This window comes from Mixophyes fleayi, chromosome 12 (genome assembly GCF_038048845.1).
Source record: "Mixophyes fleayi isolate aMixFle1 chromosome 12, aMixFle1.hap1, whole genome shotgun sequence".
Classification (NCBI taxonomy): Eukaryota; Metazoa; Chordata; class Amphibia; order Anura; family Limnodynastidae; genus Mixophyes; species Mixophyes fleayi.
In genome coordinates, this window is record NC_134413.1 from 57,500,799 (window position 1) to 57,523,811 (window position 23,013).

General features: G+C 42.7%; 1 protein-coding gene across 7 annotated transcripts in view; it reads right to left on the reverse strand.

Annotated features, from left to right (window-relative positions):
• The window catches only part of MTA1 (metastasis associated 1), a 303,171-nt gene that overhangs the window by 131,776 nt on the left and 148,382 nt on the right, over positions 1 to 23,013 (reverse strand). The window lies entirely within an intron of this gene.

Here is a 23,013-nt window from a genome sequence, read left to right on the forward strand (position 1 = left end):
AGAAAACTCTTACAAGATCTTCTACAGGTGGTACTTGGTCCCCTCTCGTCTCCACACTATCTTCCCGGCGTCTAGCGACCGATGTTGGAGAGGTTGCGGTCTGCGGGGTACCCTGTTGCATGTTTGGTGGTGTTGCCCTAAATTGCGACCCTATTGGCAACAAATTCATAATCTCATTAAGGATATTACACAGGTTGAAATGCCCGAGTCCCCACTATACTCACTTCTTCCTAGACAGATCCCGGACACTGGTCGCTTCACACAAAAACTAATCAATCATATATTAAATGCCTCTAAATGTTTAATTGCCGCCCTATGGAAAAATACCTCTCCCCCCTCGCTCTCAGCCACTATAAATAAAGTATGGTCAATCTATAGGATGGAAAGCATCACGGCTTTTCTCAAAGACAAACCTGTGAACTTCCAAAAAACATGGTCTTCCTGGACGAGTTACTATGACGCTGAGCCTCCCCTGACAACCGTTTGACAAGTATCTGTCGTTTTGATTAATATCCCCGCTGGGTCTAAGAAGGTTCTTTACGCATATGGGAAGTGGAAAGGACTAAGTTAGTTTGCCCTTCATAAAATTACCAGGATTCACGCTCTTTTTCCATGTAATCTGATACATAAAGCAATGAGTAGAACATTCCCTCTCCCCCCTCCCTCCCCTAAAACATTACCCTCCCTTTTGTTTGTCTCCTCCCCCCTCCCTTTTAAAAAAAACTTAAACAAACAACATTTTTCCTTCATATGTAGATCATACCTGATTATAGATAATGACTCCAAGCCTTTCTTTTTATTGAGAGTAAGCATTTTGGAGTTTTATATGTATACACCATGTTTATCTCTTGGTATATGTCAAATTCACTGTTTGTTTTGAAAAAACTCTAATAAAATTACCTTAAAAAAAAAAAAAGTGTCGGCTAAGCGAATGGCCGAAGGTAGACCTGAAAGAGGAATGAAGTGCACCATTTTGGAAAACCGATCAATGACAACCCAGATGGTATTGAATCCAGAACTGCAGGGAAGATCGGTGATAAAGTCCATGGCTATACTTTCCCAACGAGCATTAGGCGTGGGCAAGGGGCGAAGCAATCTAGCAGGAACTTTCCTGGAAGTCTTGTGTTGGGCACAGATGGTACAGGCTGCAATAAAATCACGTATATCAGTACGTATAGTGGGCCACCAGAACCGACGACAGAGAAGGAATGTGGTCCTCTTTATCCCAGCGTGACCTGCGATACGGGAGGAATGAGCCCATTACAATGTCTTAAATCGTAAGTGTGGTAGAGGAGTAGACGTGTCAGTATTGGTAAACGCCACAATATTAGAGGGATCGATGATGCATTGGGGAACCAATGGATTCTGACGATCCATGTCGTCAAAGGAACGAGTCAAGGCGTCCGCCCGCCCATTTTTTGCACCTGGACAGAATGTAAGGGTCATATTGAAGCGAGCAAAGAAAGACGCCCAGCGGGCCTGCCTAGAATTCAGACGAGCTTCACGAATGAATGTCAAATTCCGATGGTTCGTGAATATGGTAACAGGGTATAAGGCACCCTCCAGTAAGTGTAGCCACTCTTCAAGAGCTGCCTTAACAGCGAGGAGTTCTTTATCTCCAATCCCATAGTTGATCTCATTAGGGAGGAAACGTCTGGAGAAGAATCCGCATGGAGAGTGGGTACCAGATGGTGTCTTTTGGAATAACACAGCTCCGATGCCTACTGACGGCAACCAGACGCGCTATTTGCTGAAGTACAGGCAGCCGCCGAGCGCCGCCTGACACATCTACTTGTATACAGAAAAAGACACAAGGGGAAGAGGAGCCGCACTGTATACTACCTGCTGTTGTTTTTATTTTTATGTTCCTACCTAAGGCTAGAAGGGAACTAAACCTTTGTAATAGCTGCGATGGAGGAATGAAGAGGAAACATACAAATCTGAATTAAAATACATAAGATATTATATACAAAACACACAATGCTGGTAAATATTAATAATACATGATCAAAAAAAAGGGGAAGTAAACTATAAGATATTTTAAAAACAAATTATATATTTGTATTGTAACAAGTATATATCTTATTAGAACATACATTACTATAAAATTAGTAACACATTTCTGTAACAATATTGTCACCTACATAAATGGTCACTGTTTAAACCAATAAGAATTAAAGGAAAACTGACAAAAAGTGATGAGATAAAACTAATGGTTACTTATCTGTTTTAAACAATAAAAGCATGTTGTCCATGCCCCTCCCCAAACAAGCTGAGCAGCTAGGGGACTGTGAAGTGCAGTGCTACAGTTAGACCCATTGGAGATCCAGACCCAGTGAAAGAAGCATGACAGGTAAGTTAAAATGTATTTTTTTATTTTACTCTGAATCATCAAACTCCACCCAAAATTTACAATACTCTAATTAAAAATCCATTGTCATGCCTAAACATTAGAGTTGTATGAATGTCAAACTTGTTTGCAGAGGATGCACATTTCTATATTAAGCATGTGCACAAAAAACATGTACGCATAAATCCAGATTTTTTGCATATTATAAACTTGCGTCACCTTATGTGTAAGAGGAAGCGGAACAGGTGCACTAGGCCATAGTTGCCAACATTGGCAGGTTAAGTTCCGGGTGGTCCGTGGGTCAGGTGGGTGTGTGTGGGGGCGGGGCTCGAAGAATCGCGCCGTTAGCCCCGACCCCAAAGCTGTCACAACCCTTTCGTCCAATAAAACAAGGGGGCGGGGCCACAAGGACGCGCCCGTGGCGCCATTAAGCCCCGCCTCCTCCATTCACTTACCACCGCTGCCCGGGAATCGGGAGAATTGCCCTCTCTCCCGGGAGCCCGGGAGACTGACCCAGATTTCGGGAGTCTCCCGGATATTCCGGGAGAGTTGGCAAGTATGCACTAGGCCCTTCTGATCGGTTGCTTGCATGATACCTATACCTGAGTACTTATGTAACTAACGTTGTGGCTATACTATATATAATTGCAACTCTTTGTATTACTTAACTTACCTTTCTATTTGGACTACTGCAAGGACAAAAATATTCCCATTTGATTTCAAAGGGGAAAATAACAGATGTGAGATTGTTTGTAATGAATTACATTTTACATGGAAAATGCAGCTTACGCATGTATTAATAATTGTTAAGACACTATTCTTACTTGTGTATCTGACACTTCATTACATCACTATTTTGCGCACACTTGAAAAAGCACTTGCTTTTAAGGCACCTCTTTATATCCTAAAATCCTTCGGTTGCCTTTATTTTTTTTAAAAAAACAAAACAAAAAAACAAGATACATTTTTAGATAGAAAACAACAAACAACTGGCGGAAAATTCTACTACTTTGTACAATCTCATATACATAGTCATATATAGATAGCCCATAAAATACTATTTTGTCAAGATATCAATAAATTCTTTGTTCTTTAACAATAGAATTATATTTAGAATGCACATCCTTACGTCAAGGTGACTGCTCTCTTTCAGTTTTTCCTATTTGCTTGATCATGAATATACAATCTGAAACAATATAGAGAAAAAGGTGCCTCCTAGTGCAATATTTCCACTTTTTATAGCCTTATACGGATCTACAGAAAAACTTGCACCATAAAGAAAATTGTGCTCATCTGTATGTTATGATGATCCACTGTGTCTTCTATACCTCTGCTCCATATACCGGATGAAAACATAGAACCAACAGAAAACAACAATAGCGCAATATTGCTTTTTCTATAAACACCCAAACTCAAACCTCACCAATAAAGTGGATTAATACCAGAAAATCTCCATTTATGACACGTTTGCAAAAATAGTGTATGGATATCTGTTATTAAGATCAAAATTCCTTGTAGAGTCACTCCAAAATCTACTGGAGACTATTATATAAATTTCCTACGTACCAACACTTATAACCAAGTTTGCTAACCACTAAGCACAGTGGCTTAGTGGTTAGCACATCTGCCTCACAGCACTGGGGTCATGAGTTTGATTCCTGACCATGGTCTTATCTGTGTGGAGTTTGTATGTTCTCTCCGTGTTTGCGTGGGTTTCCTCCGGGTGCTCCGGTATCCTCCCACAATCCAAAAAAAACATACTAGTAGGTTAATTGGCTGCTATTAAATTAACCCTAGTCTCTCTATGTTAGAGTATTTAGACTGTAAGCTTCAATGGGGCAGGGACTGATGTGAGTGAGTTCTCTGTACAGCACTGCGGAATTAGTGGCGCTATATAAATAAATGTTGATGATGATGATATCTCCTCACAAACATGATTTCTTTAAACTCCAAGAACTGCATACAATTGTGAACTCCAACAAAATAAATAAACAACACAGTGTGATACCCTTAAAAATATCTATTACTGCAAAATATAAAAATATTGCACGTATGTCAAGAAGCTTGAAAAAATTGACTTATCTGATCCCAGGCATTACAGACGATCCTCTGGAACAGCATGAAGACACTTTGTAATTTCCATGATATATATAGATAGATATATATATATATATATATATATATATATATATATAGATATATAGAGGGATAGAATTAAAAGACTGACCAAACACGTTTCCTTCCTTTACAGTGCTGGACTTCTTACTTATAGGGAGCTAAAAAAAATTGAATAATGGGCAAAACCTACTGCTCATAAGCCCTCGTCTTGGTAAACGCTTTGCACATGTGCAGAACCTCATTTTCAATATGAACACGCGGACATAAACTGAAGACTATACTGGCTTCGTTAAAGTTACTGCGCATGTGCCCACTATCAATCCGGCGTCTTTATTATTATTATTATTATTATTATCATCATCATCATTCTTTATTTATATAAGCGCCACAAGATGTACGCAGTGCCGCACATAGGTTTTTAAGAACAAGTATGTTATCAGCGACCGTATGACCATTTGCATTCAGTTCATAAACAAAACCTTCTCCACATACTGGGCAAAGGGACAAGTCTAAAGGGGGAATTCAATTAGTCATAAAGTGTCTCGCAACCATTCCAGAAACCCTTTGCGTCAGAGATTTTTGCAGAAACATAAGCTCATTTAACCTCGCGCCCCATAGAGGTGCGAGGAAAAATGAGCGGATATTTCTACCGTAGTAACTGTAAAAGTTCTAAGGAATATCACGGCTATTTGAATCTACCCCTAGTTGCACATATAAACATACACACACACACACACACACACACACACACACACACACACACACACATATATATATATATATATATACACATACACACACACAGTCAAGTCCATAAATATTGGGACATCGACAAAATTCTCATATTTTGGGCTCTAACACCACCACAATGGATTGGAAATAAAACAAGCAAGATGTGCTTTAACTGCAGACTTTCAGATTTAATTTGTGGGAATTTACATCCGAATCAGGTGAACAATGTAGGAATTACAACGGTTTCTATATGTGCCCCCCACTTTTTAAGGGACCAAAAGTAATGGGACAAACTAAACAATCCTACATCAAACTTTCACTTTTTAATACTTTGTTGCAAATCCTTTTCAGTCAATTACAGCCTGAAGTCTGGAACGCATAGACATCACCAGACGCTGGGTTTCATCCCTGGTGATGCTCTGCCAGGCCTCTACTGCAAATGTCTTCAGTTCCTGCTTGTTCTTGGGGCATTTTCCCTTCAGTTCTGTCTGCATCCAAGTGAAATGCATGATCAATCGGATTCAGGTCAGGTGATTGACTTGGCCATTGCATAACATTCCACACTCTTTGGTTGCTTTTGCACTATGCTTCGGGTCATTGTCCATTTGCACTGTGAAGCACCGTCCAATGAGTTCTGAAGCATTTGACTGAATATGAGCAGATAATATTGCCCGAAACACTTCAGAATTCATCCTGCTGCTTTTGTCAGCAGTCACATCATCAATAAATACAATAGAACCAGTTCCATTGGCAGACATACATGCCCACGCCATGACACTACCACCACCATGCTTCACTGATGAGGTGGTATGTTTTGGATCATGAGCAGTTCCTTCCTTCTTCATACTCTTCTCTTCCCATCACTCTGGTACAAGTTGATCTTTGTCTCATCTGTCCATAGGATGTTGTTCCAGAACTGTAATGTTTTTTTTAGATGTTGTTTGCCAAACTCTAATCTGGTCTTCCTGTTTTTGTGGCTCACAAATGGTTTACATCTTGTGGTGAACCCTCTATATTGTGAAGTCTTCTCTTGACTGTTGACTTTGACACATATACACCTACCTCCTGGAGAGTGTTCTTGATTTAGCCAACTGTTGTGAAGGGGTTTTTCTTCACCAGCGAAAAAAATTCTTCTGTCATCCACCACAGTTGTTTACCGTGGTCTTCCGGGTCTTTTGGTGTTGCTGAGCTCTCCGGTGCGTTCTTTCTTTTTAAGAATGTTTCAAACAGTTGATTTGGCCACACCTAATGTTTTTGCTATCTCTCTGATGGGTTTGTTTTGATTTTTCAGCCTAATGATGGCTTGCTTCACTGATAGTGACAGCTCTTTGGATCTCATATTGAGAGTCGACAGCAAAAGATTCCAAATGCAAATGTCACCCCCTAGAATCAACTCCAGACCTTTTACCTGCTTAATTAATGATGAAAAAACGAGGGAATACCCCACTCATGTCCATTAAATAGCTTTTGAGTCAATTGTCCCATTACTTTTGGTCTCTTAAAAAGTGGGAGGCACATATAGAAACCGTTGTAATTCCTACAACGTTCACCTGATTTGGATGCAAATACCCTCAAATTAAAGCTAAAAGTCTGCATTTAAAGCACATCTTGTTAGTTTCATTTCAAATCCATTGTGGTTGTGTATAGAGCCCAAAATATGAGAATTGTGTCGATGTCCCAATATTTATGGACTTGACTGTATATATCAGGACAGAATGTGCCAATAATTAAACCATAAAACAGATGCATCATGATTAATTCATGCAAAAAATAGCACCAACAAAGAGTAACTGCCTAATTCAATGAGCAAAGAAACGGTAGCCATCTTTACTAAGGGCACCTATAAATAACAATAAACACTATAATCATTTATAAATGGGCAAAAAAAAATATAATGAATTAACTATATTACAAATAGATTTATCTAAAACTTAAAAAAGGGTCATGATACTTTACATTCCTATTATATTTTGTGTGTGTGTGTATATGCATATATATATATATATATATATATATATATTTATTTTTTTCCGCAAATGACGTACATTAACTTCATTATTATTATCGAAGACTTGTAAGGCACCACAGTGCCTTACAGTAGGGAAAACAGGACATATATAAAAGACCATGTAAGGCAGACATATTAGATGCAGAAATGAAAACAGAGGGGTGTGGGGGACCCTACTCATTAGAGAGCTTACATTCTACGTGGAAGAGGGCACATCTGACATGAGAGGAGCAAGTGTGGCTTAGAGTGGAGACTGGGAAAACTGTGAGGTTACATTAGTGTGAATAGTATCATCAGGGATAAGGTAAGCTTTAAAAAAAGAGATCGGTTTTTAGAGAACGACTAAAGATTTGAAGGCTGTGGGAAAGCCTGATTGTGCATGGCAGGGAATTCCATAAGTGGCAAGCAGCACAAGAGAAGTCTTCAAGGCACAAGTGAGAGGTGGTTACTAGAAACGAGACAAAACGCAGGTCAAAGGTAGATCTAAAAGGGTGGGAGGGAAAATATTTTGATATGAGATTTGAGATGTATGAAGGGGTGTTGTTGGTGAGGGATTTGTAGGTAAGTTTGAGTAATATGAATTGGATTCTGGAGGACACTGTGAGCCAGTGTAGGGATTTGCAAAGTGGTGAAGCAGATGTGGAGCAGAGAAAGAGGAAGATCAGTTTTGCAGCAGCATTTAGGATTGATTGAAATATGGATATATGAGTATCGGGAGATAGCAGGAGGTAACAGAAGTGAAGATGGGTGATGATGAGTGTCATGCTTCATGCAGAGATACAGTTCAGGAGCCAGGAATAAGGTGCAAACACACAATGTTTATTGTTGGAAGTACAACCTGATGGTGAAGTAATGAGCATACAGGAAATGCAGAAATTAATATCAGGTATGTGGCTGATGCATGTAAGCGGTGATATGGAGAGATCCTAGGTAGCAGGTAAACCACAAGTACAGCAGGAAGGGAGCAACAGCAGCATGTAACAACAGCAAGTAACAATGAATGCTGGGAGAGACAAGTATAAGAAGGACACACCCAGATGCAAGGAATAATTGGTGAACAGGTTAACTAATAATACACACAATGTAGGCGCAACAGCAGCACCTCTGAGGTACTGCCACAATGCATATATATAATAACTAAGTCCAAAAGGCAGGAGCTGCCAGGCAAAGCAGCATGCAAAGCAAGGCTTGCAGGCAGATCCTGACAGTACCCCCCCCCCCCCAATAGGGCGGATTCCAGACGCCAGATTACCAAAAATGTCTAAATTCATTGGTTCCATAGTCTACAATGGGGGGACCAGCAGAAAAGTCCTCGTCCAAGGGCGGGTAGGTGAAAGAAGTCATGCCTGAGCGAAGCTGAATTACTGCAGAACATCCTCCTTATTACGTCCTCCCCTTTTACGGGACTTCCTCGGAATTGGGACCTGAACCAACTGGGTGGAGCACAAAGGTAATTCGTGGACTGTTCTGCTGGGTAGTGTTGTCGAATATACGGGTGACCCACAATATGGCACTGCAGGTGTTGGTGAAAACTTGTTGATCACTGCGTCAACAAATAGTTGTAAGTCAGATAGGATGGGGTGATCAGTCTCAACCAAAGGGTTTGCCCATTCCATAGTCTCTCCTTTTAAATTTGCTAACAAATACAAAACCTGCCTCTTTGGGTCACTCACAAGGCTAGGTACTAAGGGGAAATAAGAAGAACAAAACCTCAGTAGAGCACTAAATTGAAAAAGGTTCCCCTCAAAGGTAGGTGACGGCTCAGACTTGGCAGCAGGCCCGGACTGGGCGGCAGACTTGGCAGCAGGCCAGGACTGGGCGGCAGACTTGGCAGCAGGCCAGGACTGGGGGCAGACTTGGCAGCAGGGCTGGATTGAGCGGCAGACTTGGCAGGGACAGCGCTGTGAGAAGCCTCAGAGCAGACAGCGCTATGAGAAGCCTCAGAGCAGACAGCGCCATGAGAAGCCTCAGAGCAGACAGCACCAAGTGGTAACTCGGACTGAACCACATAGAGTGGCAACTCGGGCTGAACCACATAGAATGGCAGCTCGGGCTGAGCCGCATAGACTGGCAACTCGGGCTGAACCGCATAGACTGGCAATGTTTCTGGAGCGGACTGTAGCTCAGGAACAGAGACAGCGGCTGGCGACTCGGAACTGGAGGCAGCGGCTGGCGACTCGGAACTGGAGGCAGCGGCTGGAGACTCGAAACTGGAGGCAGCGGCTGGAGACTCGGAACTGGGCAGCACGGTGGCAGGAGACTCGGGTGCAGAGGCTGCGGCAGGAGACTCGGGTGCAGAGGCTGCGACAGGAGACTCGGGTGCAGAGGCTGCGGCAGGAGACTCAGGACCGGACACCGTGGCAGGAGGCTCAGGACCGGACATCGGGGCAGGAGGCTCAGGACCGGACACCGTGGCAGGAGGCTCAGGACCGGACACCATGGTAGGAGGCTCAGGACCGGACACCGTGGCAGGACACTCTGAGCTGGAGGCAGATGATGGCACCTCAGAGCTGGAGGCAGATGATGGCACCTCAGAGCTGGAGGCAGATGATGGCACCTCAGAGCTGAAGACAGATGATGGCACCTCAGAGCTGAAGGCAGATGATGGCACCTCGGAGCTGGAGGCAGATGATGGCACCTCGGAGCTGGAGGCAGATGATGGGACCTCGGAACAGGAGACAGAGGCTGGGACCTCGGAACAGGAGACAGAGGCTGGGACCTCGAAAAGGAGACAGAGGCTGGGACCTCGGAACAGGAGACAGAGGCTGGGACCTCGGAACAGGAGACCTCGGAACAGGAGACAGAGGCTGAAGCTGGCGCCTCAGGACAGGCCGCTGGAGCTGGCAGATTGGGTCTCATCCCAGTGAGCAGAAATGGTGAAGCATAAACAAATCCGGAATGCGGAAACAACAGAGGATGGTTCAGTAGGCTGTCGTGGTGTGTGGAGGGGGTCCATAAGTAACGCAGAAAATTTAGCTAGCTGAGAGCGTAGCAAGATTATGTCCATTTGCAAGGTCTGTAGCTGTGGTTATTCAAAAGTTGGTAAAGCAAACATGTTGCAAAAAACTATGGAAATGAACAGCAGTAAAAGGTCCCGGAATGAAAATTTCACACAACTCCTAAGCTGTTCTTTTGGGCTGGTTATACTGTCATGCTTCATGCAGAGATACGGCTCAGGAGCCAGGAATGAGGTGAAAACACACAATGTTTATTGTTGAAAGTACAACCTGATGGTGAAGTAATGAGCATGCTGGAAATGCAGAAAAAAATACCAGGTATATGGCTGATGCAGGTAAGCGGTGATATGGAGAGATCCCAGGTAGCAGGTAAACCACAAGTACAGCAGGAAGGGAGCAACAGCAGCATGTAACAACAGCAAGTAACAACGATAACCAGCAATGAATGCTGGGAGAGACAAGTGTAAGAAGGACACACCCAGGTGCAAGGAATAATTAGTGAACAGGTTAACCCCTAATACACACAAGGAGGCGCAACAGTAGCACTACTGGTGAACAGAGGTACTGCCACAATACATATATATATTAACAAAGTCCAAAAGGCAGGAGCTGCCAGGCAAAGCAGCATGCAAAGCAAGGCTTGCAGGCAGATCCTGACAATGAGAGAATGGATAAGAGTTTTGGTAGCTTGTTGAGTAAGATAAAGGTGTAAATCTAGCAATGTTTTTAAGGAGGAATCGACAGGAGAGGGAGAGAATCTGGATATGAGGAATAAAGCAGAGAGCGCAGTCAAGTGTGACACCAAGAAAGCAGGCTTGGTTATTAACAGTGAGGGAGATTTGAGGGGAGGTGGTGATTCTGGCAGGAGGGAAGATAATAAACTGTTTTAGATATGTTGAACTTTAGGTAGTGTTGGGACATGCATGTGGAGATAGCTGAAAGTAAGTTGGTTACACGAGATAGTACAGAAAGGGAAAAGTCAGGGGAAGATATATAGATTTGGTGTCATCAGCTGTAGAGGTGGTCCTGGAGGCCGAATGAGCAAATAAGTGTCCCAAGAGAAGAGGTGCACAATGAAAAAGTAAAGGGCCAACAACAGAGCCTTGAGGGACCCAACAGATATTGGGAGTAGAGGGGAGGATGCACAAGACATAGAAACAGTAAAGGAGGGTATGATAGGTCAGAACTGAACCAGGAAAGAACTGTGTCACGAAGGTGAATTGAGTGATGGGTGTGTAGGAGAAGTGGGCGATCAACAGTGTCAGAAGCAGCAGAGAGGTCCAGGAGAATGAGTATGGAGAAATGACCCTTAGGCTGTGCAGTAAGTAGATCATCGATCACTTTTGTGAAAGCAGTTTCAGTGGAATGTTGGGGGACCAAAGCCTGTATGTAGAGAGTCGAGAATGGAATAAGAGGAGAGAAAGTGAGACAGGTGTTTGCACACTAATTGCTCAAGTAGGTTAGAGGCAAAGGGAAGGAGAGAAATAGGGCGCTAGTTGGAGAAAGAGGCTGGATCGAGAGATGGTTTCTTTAGAATTGGTGAGATGAGCGCATGTGTAAAAAAGGATGGAAATGTGCTGGTGGAGAGAGACATGTTGAAAAGGTGAGTTAGAGGTGGGCATGCAATGGAGGAGAGGGAGCGGAGAAGTTGGGAGGAAATAAGGTAGAGGGGAAAGGTTGTAGAGTGAGATGAAGAAATTACTGTAGAGATTTCTTCTTCAGTTACTAGACAATGAATTAAGGGTGGATTGAGGAGTGTAGGTGAAGGTGGATAGAGTGGGTGGAGTGTGTAGAATTTGGCATGTGGAATATCTTATCGAATGTTGTCAATTTTTCTTTGAAGTAGGTGCCAAAATCATGGGTTGTGAGAGAGGAAGGGGGAGAAGGTGCAGGTGGGTAGAGAAGTGAGTTGAAAGTGGAAAAGAGGCGACATGGATTAGAAATGGTTGGAAATTTGAGATTTGAAGAATGTTTGGCAATTGAAAGGCCAGCGCTGTAATATAAAACAATGAATTTATAGAGGAAATCAGGATAGAGACAAGATTTCCTCCAGTGACACGCTGCAGTGCGGGAGCACTTTTGCGGGTCTGTTTGGTGTACCATAGTTGGGGTTTAGATCGTCGGAGACTGTATGTGGTAGCTGGAGCTGCATTGTCTAGGGCTGGAGTGAGTGCTTTATTGTAGAAAGAGGCCTCCTGATTAGGGCAGGACAATGTAAACATAGGAGACACTAGTTGTTTTAGCGAAGATGAGAAGTGGATTGGGTTAAGGTTACTTCGGTGTCATTGTGTATGTGTGGACTTGGGTGCGGGGGGGAGGGCATAAGGTAAGGTGAGGCTAAAGGAAAGAAGCTTGTGGTCAGAGAGTGGGAATGCTAACTTGGTAAAACTAGAAATGGAGTAGAAGTGGGAGAAGACAAGGTCAAGAAAGTGAGTCGGAGATTAGGTCCACTGGGAGAGACCAAAGCAGGAAGTAAGTGAAAGAAGTTTAGTGATAGAAAAGACAGTGGGATTATCAATGGGAATGTTAGTTTGAGAATAGACAGGTCAAAGGATAGGAAATAAGTGTGCCAAACTACCAATATGTCAAGAAATTAGGAAACTGGACCTGCGGGGGTGATAAATGACAGCAACACGTAGTTGAAAAGGATAAAAAAGACAGATAGTGTGCACTTCAAAGGAAGAGAATGAGAGTGAGGGTTCAGAGAGTATGACTCGGAGGGTGCAAATTAGAGAAAGTAGAATCTGCAGACACTTACAATAATTAGTGTCTGCTGGCAACAGTGAAGCATGGTGGAGGTTCCTTGCAAGTTTCGGGCTGCATTTCAGCAAATGGCGTTGGGGATTTGGTCAGACTTAATGATGTCCTCAGTGCTGAGATATACAGACAGGTACTTATGCATCATGCATTACCATCAGAGAGGCGTCTAATTGGCTCCAACCTTAATCTGCAGCAGGTCAAGGACCCCAAACATACAGCCAATGTCATTGAGAACTATCTTCATCGTAAAGAAGAACAAGGAGTCCTGGAAGTGATGATATGGCCCCCACAGAATCCTCATCTCAACATCATAGAGTTTGTCTGGGATTACATGAAGAGACAGAAGGATTTGAGCAAGTGTACATTCACAGAAGATCTGTGGTTAGCTCTCCAAAATGTTTAAAACAACCTCCCTGCCGAGTTCCTTCAAAATCTGTGTGCAAGTGTACATAGAATATTTGATGCATTGATGCTGTTTTGAAGGAAAAGGGTGGTTACACCAAATATTGATTTGATTTAGATATTTCTTCTGTTCATTCACTTTGCGTTTTGTTACTTGATAAAAATAAACTATTAACACTACTATTTTTGAAAGCTTTCTTACTTTGCAGCATTTTTTCCACACCTGCCTAAAACGTTTGCACAGTATTGGATATATACATACATACACTGAACAGCCACAAGATTAAAACCACAGACAAGTGAATAACATTGATTATCTTGTTGCAAAGGCACCAGCCAAGGGGTGAGATATATTAGGCAGCAAGTGAACGGTCCGTTCTTCAAGCTGATGTGTTGGAAGCAAGAAAAATGGGCAAACATAAGGATCTAAGCGACTTTGACAAGAGCCAAATTGTGAGGTTAGATGACTGTGTCAGAGAATCTCTAGAACGGCAGGTCTTTTGTGAGGTGTTCCCAGTATGCTGTGATTATTACCTACCAAAGTGGTCCAAGGAAGGAAAATCGGTGACAGGGTCATGGCCCACTGACAAGGTTCAATGATGCGCATGTGGAGCGAGGACTAGCCTGTCTGGTCCAATCCCACAGAAGAGCTACTGTAGAACAAATTGCTGAAAAAAGTTAATGCTGGCTGTGATAGAAAGGTGTCACAACACACAGTGCATTGCAGCTTGCTGTGTATGGAGTCTGTATAGCTGCAGATCGGTCACAGTGCCCATGCTGACCCCTGTCCAAGTTCCTACAATGAGCATGTGAGCGCCAGAACTGGACCATGGAGCAATGAAAGAAGGTGGCCTGGTATGTTGAATCACATTTTTTTTATTTTACGTCATGTGGATGGCCGGGTCTTGAAGTTGATGTGTTGGAAGCAGGGAAAAATGGACAAGCATAAGGATCTGAGCGACATTGACAAGGGGCAAATTGTGATAGCTAGAGGACTGGGTCAGAACATCTCCAAAACTGCAGGTCTTTTGTGAGGTGTTCCCGGTTTGCAGTGGTTAGTACGTACCAAGAGTGGTCCAAGGAAGGACAACTGGTGAACTGTTGACAGGGCCATGGGTGCCCAAGGCTGATTGATGCTCGTTGGTAGCCTGGAGCAAAGCAAGGTGGCCTTGTCTGAAGAAATCATGCTTTCTTTTACTTTATGTGGATGGCCTGGTGCTGTGCGGCGTTCACCTGGGGAAGAGATGGCACCAGGATGCGCTATGGGAAGAAGGCAAGTCGGCAGAAGCAGTGTGATGCTCTGGGCAATGTTCTGCTGGGAAACCTTGTGAATGTTACTTTGACACAAACCACCTAATTAAACATTGTTGCAGATCAAATACATGGCTATGGTATTTCCTGATGGAGGTGGTCTCTATCAGCACGAAAAACATGACAAAGTGGTGAAGATGTTGACTTGGCCTCCAAATTCCCCAGATCTGATTGAGCATCTGTGGGATGTGCTGGAAAAACAAGTCTGAGCCATGGATGCCCAACCTCAAAACATACAGGACTTATATGATCTGCTGCTAACATCTTGATGTCAGATAACACAGCACACCTTTAAAGGTCTTGTGGAGGCCATGCCTTGATTGGTCAGTGCAGTTTTGCATACCTGGAAGAGTGAAGACTATAAAATAAACTAGTTTTAACTATTGTATCTAATTTTTCTTAAACAAGATGGACAATACTCCATGAAAAATATACTGCATTTTTTAAGGGTAATTTTTTGTGAGGACAATAGCTATAGAAACTCCAAAGTGAGGCACATTTGGAGCACCAGCGAGTGTTTTAGTGTACACCCTCCTCCGTGTGAGGATAATTATTGACTCACCCTGTATAATAAGACAAGTTGAAAAACTATATCCTAGGTAATCTTCACTGACATATATGTGAATTAATGCACACAGTGCCTCAGAGTATTTCAGTTCCGAATTCCAAAGGGAAATTGTGTTATTGTGTTTACAGGTTTTATGCACTAAAGTGTTTGCTGATGTGTTATACTGATTCATTGGACTGTTATAATGAATAATTGTGCTTTCTATCAAATACTCAGGCAGCAATATTGTATACCGATACCCCCCACCAGGTTTGTAGACATAACAGACAGCACCTTTGGATGTGATTTATCGCTTTAACTTAATAAATTCATTCAATTGGCTGTGTTTCAAAACGTTTTAGAAAGCATATCAAAACTCATAAAGGGGGGGGGGAGGGCATGGACCCTAATAAGTAGTGGAAATGAGCTCTTCATTTTCCATTTTCTATCTTTATAACCCTCTCAATGGGAGTCTATTCCATCAAAAGCTAAACTGCTGGGGATATTGTTTATAACTACTAGAGATGGGCGGGCTCGGTTCCCCAAAAACCAAACCCACCCGAACTTAGCCTATCCGAGTACTGAGCCGAGCAGGCTCGGTACTCTCCCGCCCGCTAGGAATCCAAATCGAGGCCGAACGTCATCGTGACGTCGTCGGATCTCGGGGCTCGGTTCTCGTGATACTTGAAAATTATAAATATTTGCCTCCACAGCAATCCATCGCCATTTGACAGAGGGAGAGTGCAGGGTGTAGTCACAGGCTGATTAGAGCAGGGACAGAGAATACAATTCTGATTCCAATTCTGATAACAATTGATAGAGAAGAGAGGAGGATAGAGGAGTCTTTTTTTTCAATATTTGGCACTAAAAGTGCTTTGGGGTGTCCACCATTCTTTTGCATTAATATTTCTGGCTGTTAACAGTCCTGTTTGTCAGCAATGTAAAAAATAATGTTTAGCACTCCCAAGTGCTTTTTGGGGTGTCCCCCATTCTTTTGCATTAATATTTCTGGCTGTCAAAAGTACTATCTGTCAGCAGATTTAAAATATAATATTTAGCACTCCAAGTGCTTTTTGGGTGTCCCCCATTCTTTTGCATTCATATTTATGGCTGTCAAAAGTACTATTTTTCAGCAGTCTAAAAAAATAATATTTAGCACTCCCAAGTGCTTTTGGGGTGTCCCCCATTCTTTTGCATTAATATTTCTGGCTGTCAAAAGTACTGTCAGCAGATTTAAAATATAATATTTACCACTCACAAGTGCTTTTGGGGTGTCGCCCATTCTTTTGCATTAATATTTCTGGCTGTCAAAAGTACTGTCAGCAGATTTAAAATATAATATTTAGCACTCCCAAGTGCTTTTTGGGGTGTCCCCATTCTTTTGCATTAATTTTTGTGGCTGCCAAGTCATATTTGTCAGCAGTATCTAAAACAATTTGTAGCATTACAAGTGCGTTGGGCTCATAATGGATTCTAAGCAGTCCACATATGAGCAGAATCAGCAACCAGGTTCTGTCACCAGTCCTGATGGTAGTGTTCCCAGTACCTCATCTGGGAAAGGCGATGTCAAACTACATAGTCTTTTCAAAGCAGTCAAAAAAACCACACACCCAAAAAAAAATTACCGTGTTGAAGCGCAAAAGAAGTGTAACTGAGGAAGCTAAGTGCCGATAAAAGAAAAAAATTGCCAACATGCCATTCTATACACGCAGTGGCAAAGAGAGAATGAGGCCTTCACCTTTGTCTATTAGAGCCTATAAGTGGTGCACAACTACTGTTACGCGTCAAAGCCGAGCTGCAAGATAACAGTAAGGCATTAGAGGATAATGTTTGCTCTGAATCACAAATGACACCAATCCCTGTGGAGAGTCCATCCAACAGTGGGATGTCTAATCGTGAGCATTCTGATAGTGTACCCATAAAGAGGGACCCTTTCAGCAGTTCTGCTGATGTGTGCCTGAACAGCCCGAGTGCAGCCGGTGATACACAAATTGAGGATGCCACTTTGGAAATAGAAGAGGATGAGATTTGTGGAGGTGACAAGGGCGCTAATGAGGATGTTGATGAGGATGAGGTTGTTTGTGTCAGTCCTGCACCAGTGGCAGCAGTTCTGGCACGTGACAAGAAAAAGGCCATTGTCATGCCAGGCCATAAAACAAAAAATTCCACTTCTTATGTGTGGAATTATTTCTACCCCAATCCAGACAACAACTGTATAGCCATTTGTAGTGTATGTCAAGCCACAGTCAGTCGAGGGAGGGACCTTAACCATCTTGGAACCTCGTCTATGTTACGCCATTTGACGAGTGTTCATGGCAAAGTGTTGGGAAAAGCTGAAAGTTCTTCCAAAAAAATTACAAGCACTCCATCATCAGCTAGGACCCTCCACTCACCGACATCCCGACGGCTACAAAATACCCACCACACCATCCTCATCAATATCCTCAGTAGCGCTCGGAGTTAGCCCTGCATACCAATTATTAAGATTGGATGACTCCTGCACTATTATTGATTCCTCTGAAGAAAGCGTTAGTCCCACTGCTGCTGATGTTGCTGCTGCTGGGGGTGAATCGTCAGCCCAGAGGAAGGCCAAGAAAAAGAGCAGTCCTACATTTCAACAATTAACTGTGAAACCATTATATTTTAGTGTTAGATCTGCGTCCAATATCCACAATAAACGCAGCTGGTTTTTAACAGTTAATTGAGGTTTTGTGTCCGCGTTACAGAATTCCATTGCGACACCATTTTTCCCGTAAAGCTATTCCACAACTATACCAAAAAGTGTGTACAAATGTAGAGATTGCGCTGAAAAATGCCATTCTGCCCACTGTCCACTTAACCACAGATATGTGGAGAAGTGGAAGTGGTCAAACCAAAGACTATATGACTGTGACAGCCCACTGGGTTGGTCATTCACCTTCACCAGCAGGAACAGCAGCAGCATGTACACCACTACATAACATTTGTCACAGGCAGGCCACTCTTTGTATCACCAGCTTCACTAACAGGCATACAGCTGACAATTTGTTACGCAAACTAAGAGATGTGATTGATACATGGCTTATACCACTTGGACTCTCCCCAGGATATGTCAACAATATAGTGCAAGCATTACAGCTGGGTGATTTCCAGCACATTCCCTGTTTTGCTCACACCATCAACTTGGTGGTGCAGAGCTTCCTACGAAATAACCGTGAGGTGCAGGAGATGCTTTCAGTGGCCCGTAAGATTTCAGCCCATTTCAGGCATTCGGCCACAGCATGTAGGAGATTGCAGCAGCTCCAAGAGCAGTTTAACTTGCCCTGTCACCAACTTAAGCAGGAGGTGGTAACTAGGTGGAATTGCACCCTGTACATGCTGCAGAGGATGGAGGAACAGCGCAAAGCCATCCAAGCATATTGCACAAGCCATGACATTGGGAAAGGAAGGGGGATGTATTTTACTCTTGCACAGTGGGGAATCCTTTCTGTGCTGTGCAAGGTGCTGAAACCATTTGAAGTTGTGACGTGTGAAGTGAGTGCAGATTCTGCTAGTTTGAGCCAAGTCATTCCTTTAATTAGGCTTTTGGAAAAGCAGCTTGAGAAACTGAGGGAGGAGATGAAAGCAAGCAATTCCGCAAAGTATGTTGGCCTTGTCAATCAAGTACTTAATTCGCTTCACAATGATCCTCGAGTTATTAAGATCTTGAGTTCGGATCAGTACGTTTTGGCCACTATGCTTGATCCAAGGTTTAAGACCTACATTGAGTCTGTGCTTCAAAATGAACGAGATGTAAACTTTTGCAAGGAGCTATTGCTCAGCAAGTTGTCTGCTGAACTGGGCCTTGGCTTGACGACATGTCCTCCTTCAGTTTCTCAAGCAGCTGCTGCTCGTAAAAAATTGAATTTTCCCAAAAAAAGCAGGGAGGACGCAGAGGGCAGACCAGAACAGTTTAACATCTGGGCTGGTTTGAAGTATTTTTCCAAAAAATGTGTGACCTTGCCCATAACTCCATCCAATATGAGTATTAACATGCAAAGGATGGTGGAGGATTGCTTTCAAGAGGTAATTGATATGGAAATGTCAGACAGTCCCTTTCCTTACTGGGAAGAAAAGCAGGCCATTTGGAAACCCATGTACAAACTTGCTTTGCAATACTTAAGCTGCCCACCCTCCAGTGTGTACTCTGAACGAGTGTTCAGCACAGCAGGGAATTTAGTCAGTGATCGCCGTAGAAGGTTACTTCCCAAAAATGTGGAGAAAATTATGTTTATAAAAATGAAGTACATCTTCCACGAGGAAGGCCTTCACCATCCAAGCTCTGACTGTTCTCTAATGGCAGATTCAAGCGGCGATGAATTGATAGTCTGTGATGATGACATACAAACTGATGAGGGTGAGGATGAAGCTAAAGATGATGATGATAACATCTTTTTAAAACTTTCTATGTAAGTGTAGGGTGCAATCTACCCCCAAAGAGGAAAGGGACTTGGGGCATTTCCATATCACGTACCGTCTTGAAAGGCTGCTGTTTGGGCAATTTCTCCTTAAGGGTAGGGTGTCATACACAGAGTGACCCCAAATTGTCTTCGTCCATTTCTCTTAATATTGTACAGTCTATAATGGCTACATTTTTTGGTATTTTATACAAGTGGAGTGGGGCCTAGAGAGACAGAAACCAAACTGGCTTTCTCCATTTCAATTAATATTGTACAGTCTATAACCAGAGCCGGATTTACACCTCATGGGGCCCTAGGCAAGATATCCATTTGGGCCCCCCCTTTCACACACACAGTGGCCCCTCACACACACAGTGCCCCCCCCAAAACACACACACACAATACACACAGACAGTGGCCCCTCACACACACACACACACAATACACACATACAGTGGCCCCTCACACACACAATACACACAGACAGTGGCCCCTCACACACAATACACACAGACAGTGGCCCCTCACACACAAACAATACACACATACAGTGGCCCCTCACACACAATACACACAGACAGTAGCCCCACACACACACACACAATACACACAGACAGTGGGCCCTCACACACACACATAATACACACAGGCAGTGGCCCCTCACACACACACATAATACACACAGACAATGGCCCCTCACACACACATAATACACACAGACAATGGCCCCTCACACACACACAATACATACAGACAGTGGCCCCTCACACACACATAATACACACACTATTAATATACTACCCTACCCCTCCCCCAACTTACCTTTTAATATCTAGGAGCTGTGGAGTCTTCTGTGTCTTCATCCCCTTCACACATGGGACGGCACCTGTCATGTGGTGCACGTCCCATGTGACACACAGCAGGAGACCAGCCAACTTGCGGCACCCCCCCCCCCTGCATGAGCCGCGTGGGGGGGGAGGGGCCAAATTTTATTTATTTTTATTTTTTTTTCAATTTGCTCTTGTTTCCCCCAGCTGGGCCCCCCGAGAGCCGCTAGGCCCTAGGCAGGTGCCTAGGTTGCCTAGCGGTAAATCCGGCCCTGTCTATAACGGCTGAATTTTTGGGTATTTTATAGACGTGGAGGGGGGCCTAGAGAGACAGAAACCAAACTGGCTTTCTCCATTTCAATTAATATTGTACAGTCTATAACGGCTGAATTTTTTGGTATTTTATACAAGTGGAGGGGGGCCAAGAGAGACAGAAACCAAACTGGCTTTCTCCATTTCAATTAATATTGTACAGTCTATAACGGCTGAATTTTTGGGTATTCTATACAAGTGGAGGGGGGCCTAGAGAGACAGAAACCACACTGGCTTTCTCCATTTCAATTAATATTGTACAGTCTATAACGGCTGAATTTTTTAGTATTTACAACAACTGGAGGGGGGCCTAGAGAGACAGAAACCAAACTGCCTTTGTCCATTTCTTTACATATTTAACAATATCAATATTCATAGATGGAGAGGAAGACAATCTGGTTTGTGTGTAGAATTAATGAAGGCCTACCAGGAATGAAACTGTTTTTTGGATAATTTATTAGCTTTACAATTACATTACTTATCCTAGAAACAGGTGGAGCACTAAATTTGGTTATTTTAGGCCCAAAAACATTGATTTTTAATCAAAATAGCAAAACAAAACCAAAACCAAAACACGCAAGGGCAGTTTTGCAAAACCAAAACCAAAACCAAAACCAAAACACGAAAGGTAATCCAGATCCAAAACCAAAAACAAAACACGGGGGTCAGTGAGCATCTCTAATAACTACACACATCCTAAAATGCAAGCTCAGTTGTATGAAAGATGTATTTATTTAAAAACAAAACAAAAAACTTTAAGCTATTCTTCAAACAATGTGGAATATCTGCAATAATTATCCAGATATGCATAATGAGATCTGCATAAAACAAAATTTTATTTAAAGGGATAGAATATTAAAAAAATGTGTGTTCCCAATTTAGTGGAACTCCAGAGATTATTAGCTTTGTAATCATACAGATTTATTACCTTGGAGGTGGCAGTACTAAGTATTTGTCCACTGCTTTCAATTGGGATAAATTTTACTATACTGTATACTGTTGATTTTGTTTTTAAAGAAGGTACTGTGATCAGCATGACAAACTAGTTCAGCATTGGTTGCCCCGCCTACAACACAAATTCAGCTATTTATGCTTCCTCCCAAGCACTAACTACCTACTAAACCAGAACACTTATGCGCACAACCTGTGAACCTGTTTTTTGTGTGCAGAGAAGTAGCAAGGATCAACCCTGTCAGCAGCATGAGCCTCCCTGAAAGACTCAGAACTAGATTTACTAAACTGCGGGTTTAAAAAAGTGGAGATGTTGCCTATAGCAACCAATCAGATTCTAGCTGTCACTTGTTTAGTACATTCTACGACATGACAGCTAGAATCTGATTGGTTGCTATAGGCAACATCTCCACTTTTTTAAACCCGCCATTTAGTAAATCTAGCCCTCAGTCTCTCTTTTAACAATCCGTGGCAAACTGCCCTTTTTTGTCACAGTACGCCCAAATAAATTAATGTATTTAAATGTATTAAAAATGTTACACATGAAAGATACATCATGGCTGCCATTATTTAAAAAGTTAAATACCTAAATAAAAGGTAAAGTGGGGAAGGGAGAGAGGCGAGAGGGTGAGAGAAAGAAAAAAACCTGGAGATTGTTGTTTGGGACATAGGAAAATGCTAAAAAAAAAAATGCAAGGGAATTGATAGCCTGTCAAGAGAACATACATGTAGGAGGAAACCATATATTCTGGATCAGAGAAGACAGTAAGAAAGGCAAGACACAGTAGTATAAACAGCATGACAGAGACCATTTTGGGTGAGGTCCAGTGTACCATGATATAATTTGCAACACTAGTGTTTTGTCATTCAGAAAAAGTATGTAATCAGAAACTATTATAACCTTGTTATGTCAGGAATTAACAAACAAGGTTATACACTCAGAAGTCTTAATGTGTGAAACATAATTTTCCATGGAAATAGCTGGCTAGGATGGCCATTCGTACAATTCAGGGACCCTCAAATGTAACTCACCCACAGCAGGCACTCTATACCCCCTCAGCATGCTGCCCACACCCTCTGCCATTTTGCGGCAGCACACATTTGTATTGAAGGGGTGAGCGCTGTGGCATGTACTTACTTTAGGCACCATGCCTGTTGGCTATAGCCCTGATCAAAAAGTTGTATGTACAAGATATTTTTTAACAATTTGTCTTTTTTTGTTTTAATGAATTCCTTAGAAGTTGCACCAAAAGTAATCTTTTTCTTTGTAAACCAGCTTGAAGAAAGGGGTCTTTGTGTCCTGAAAGCTTGCAACTTCTA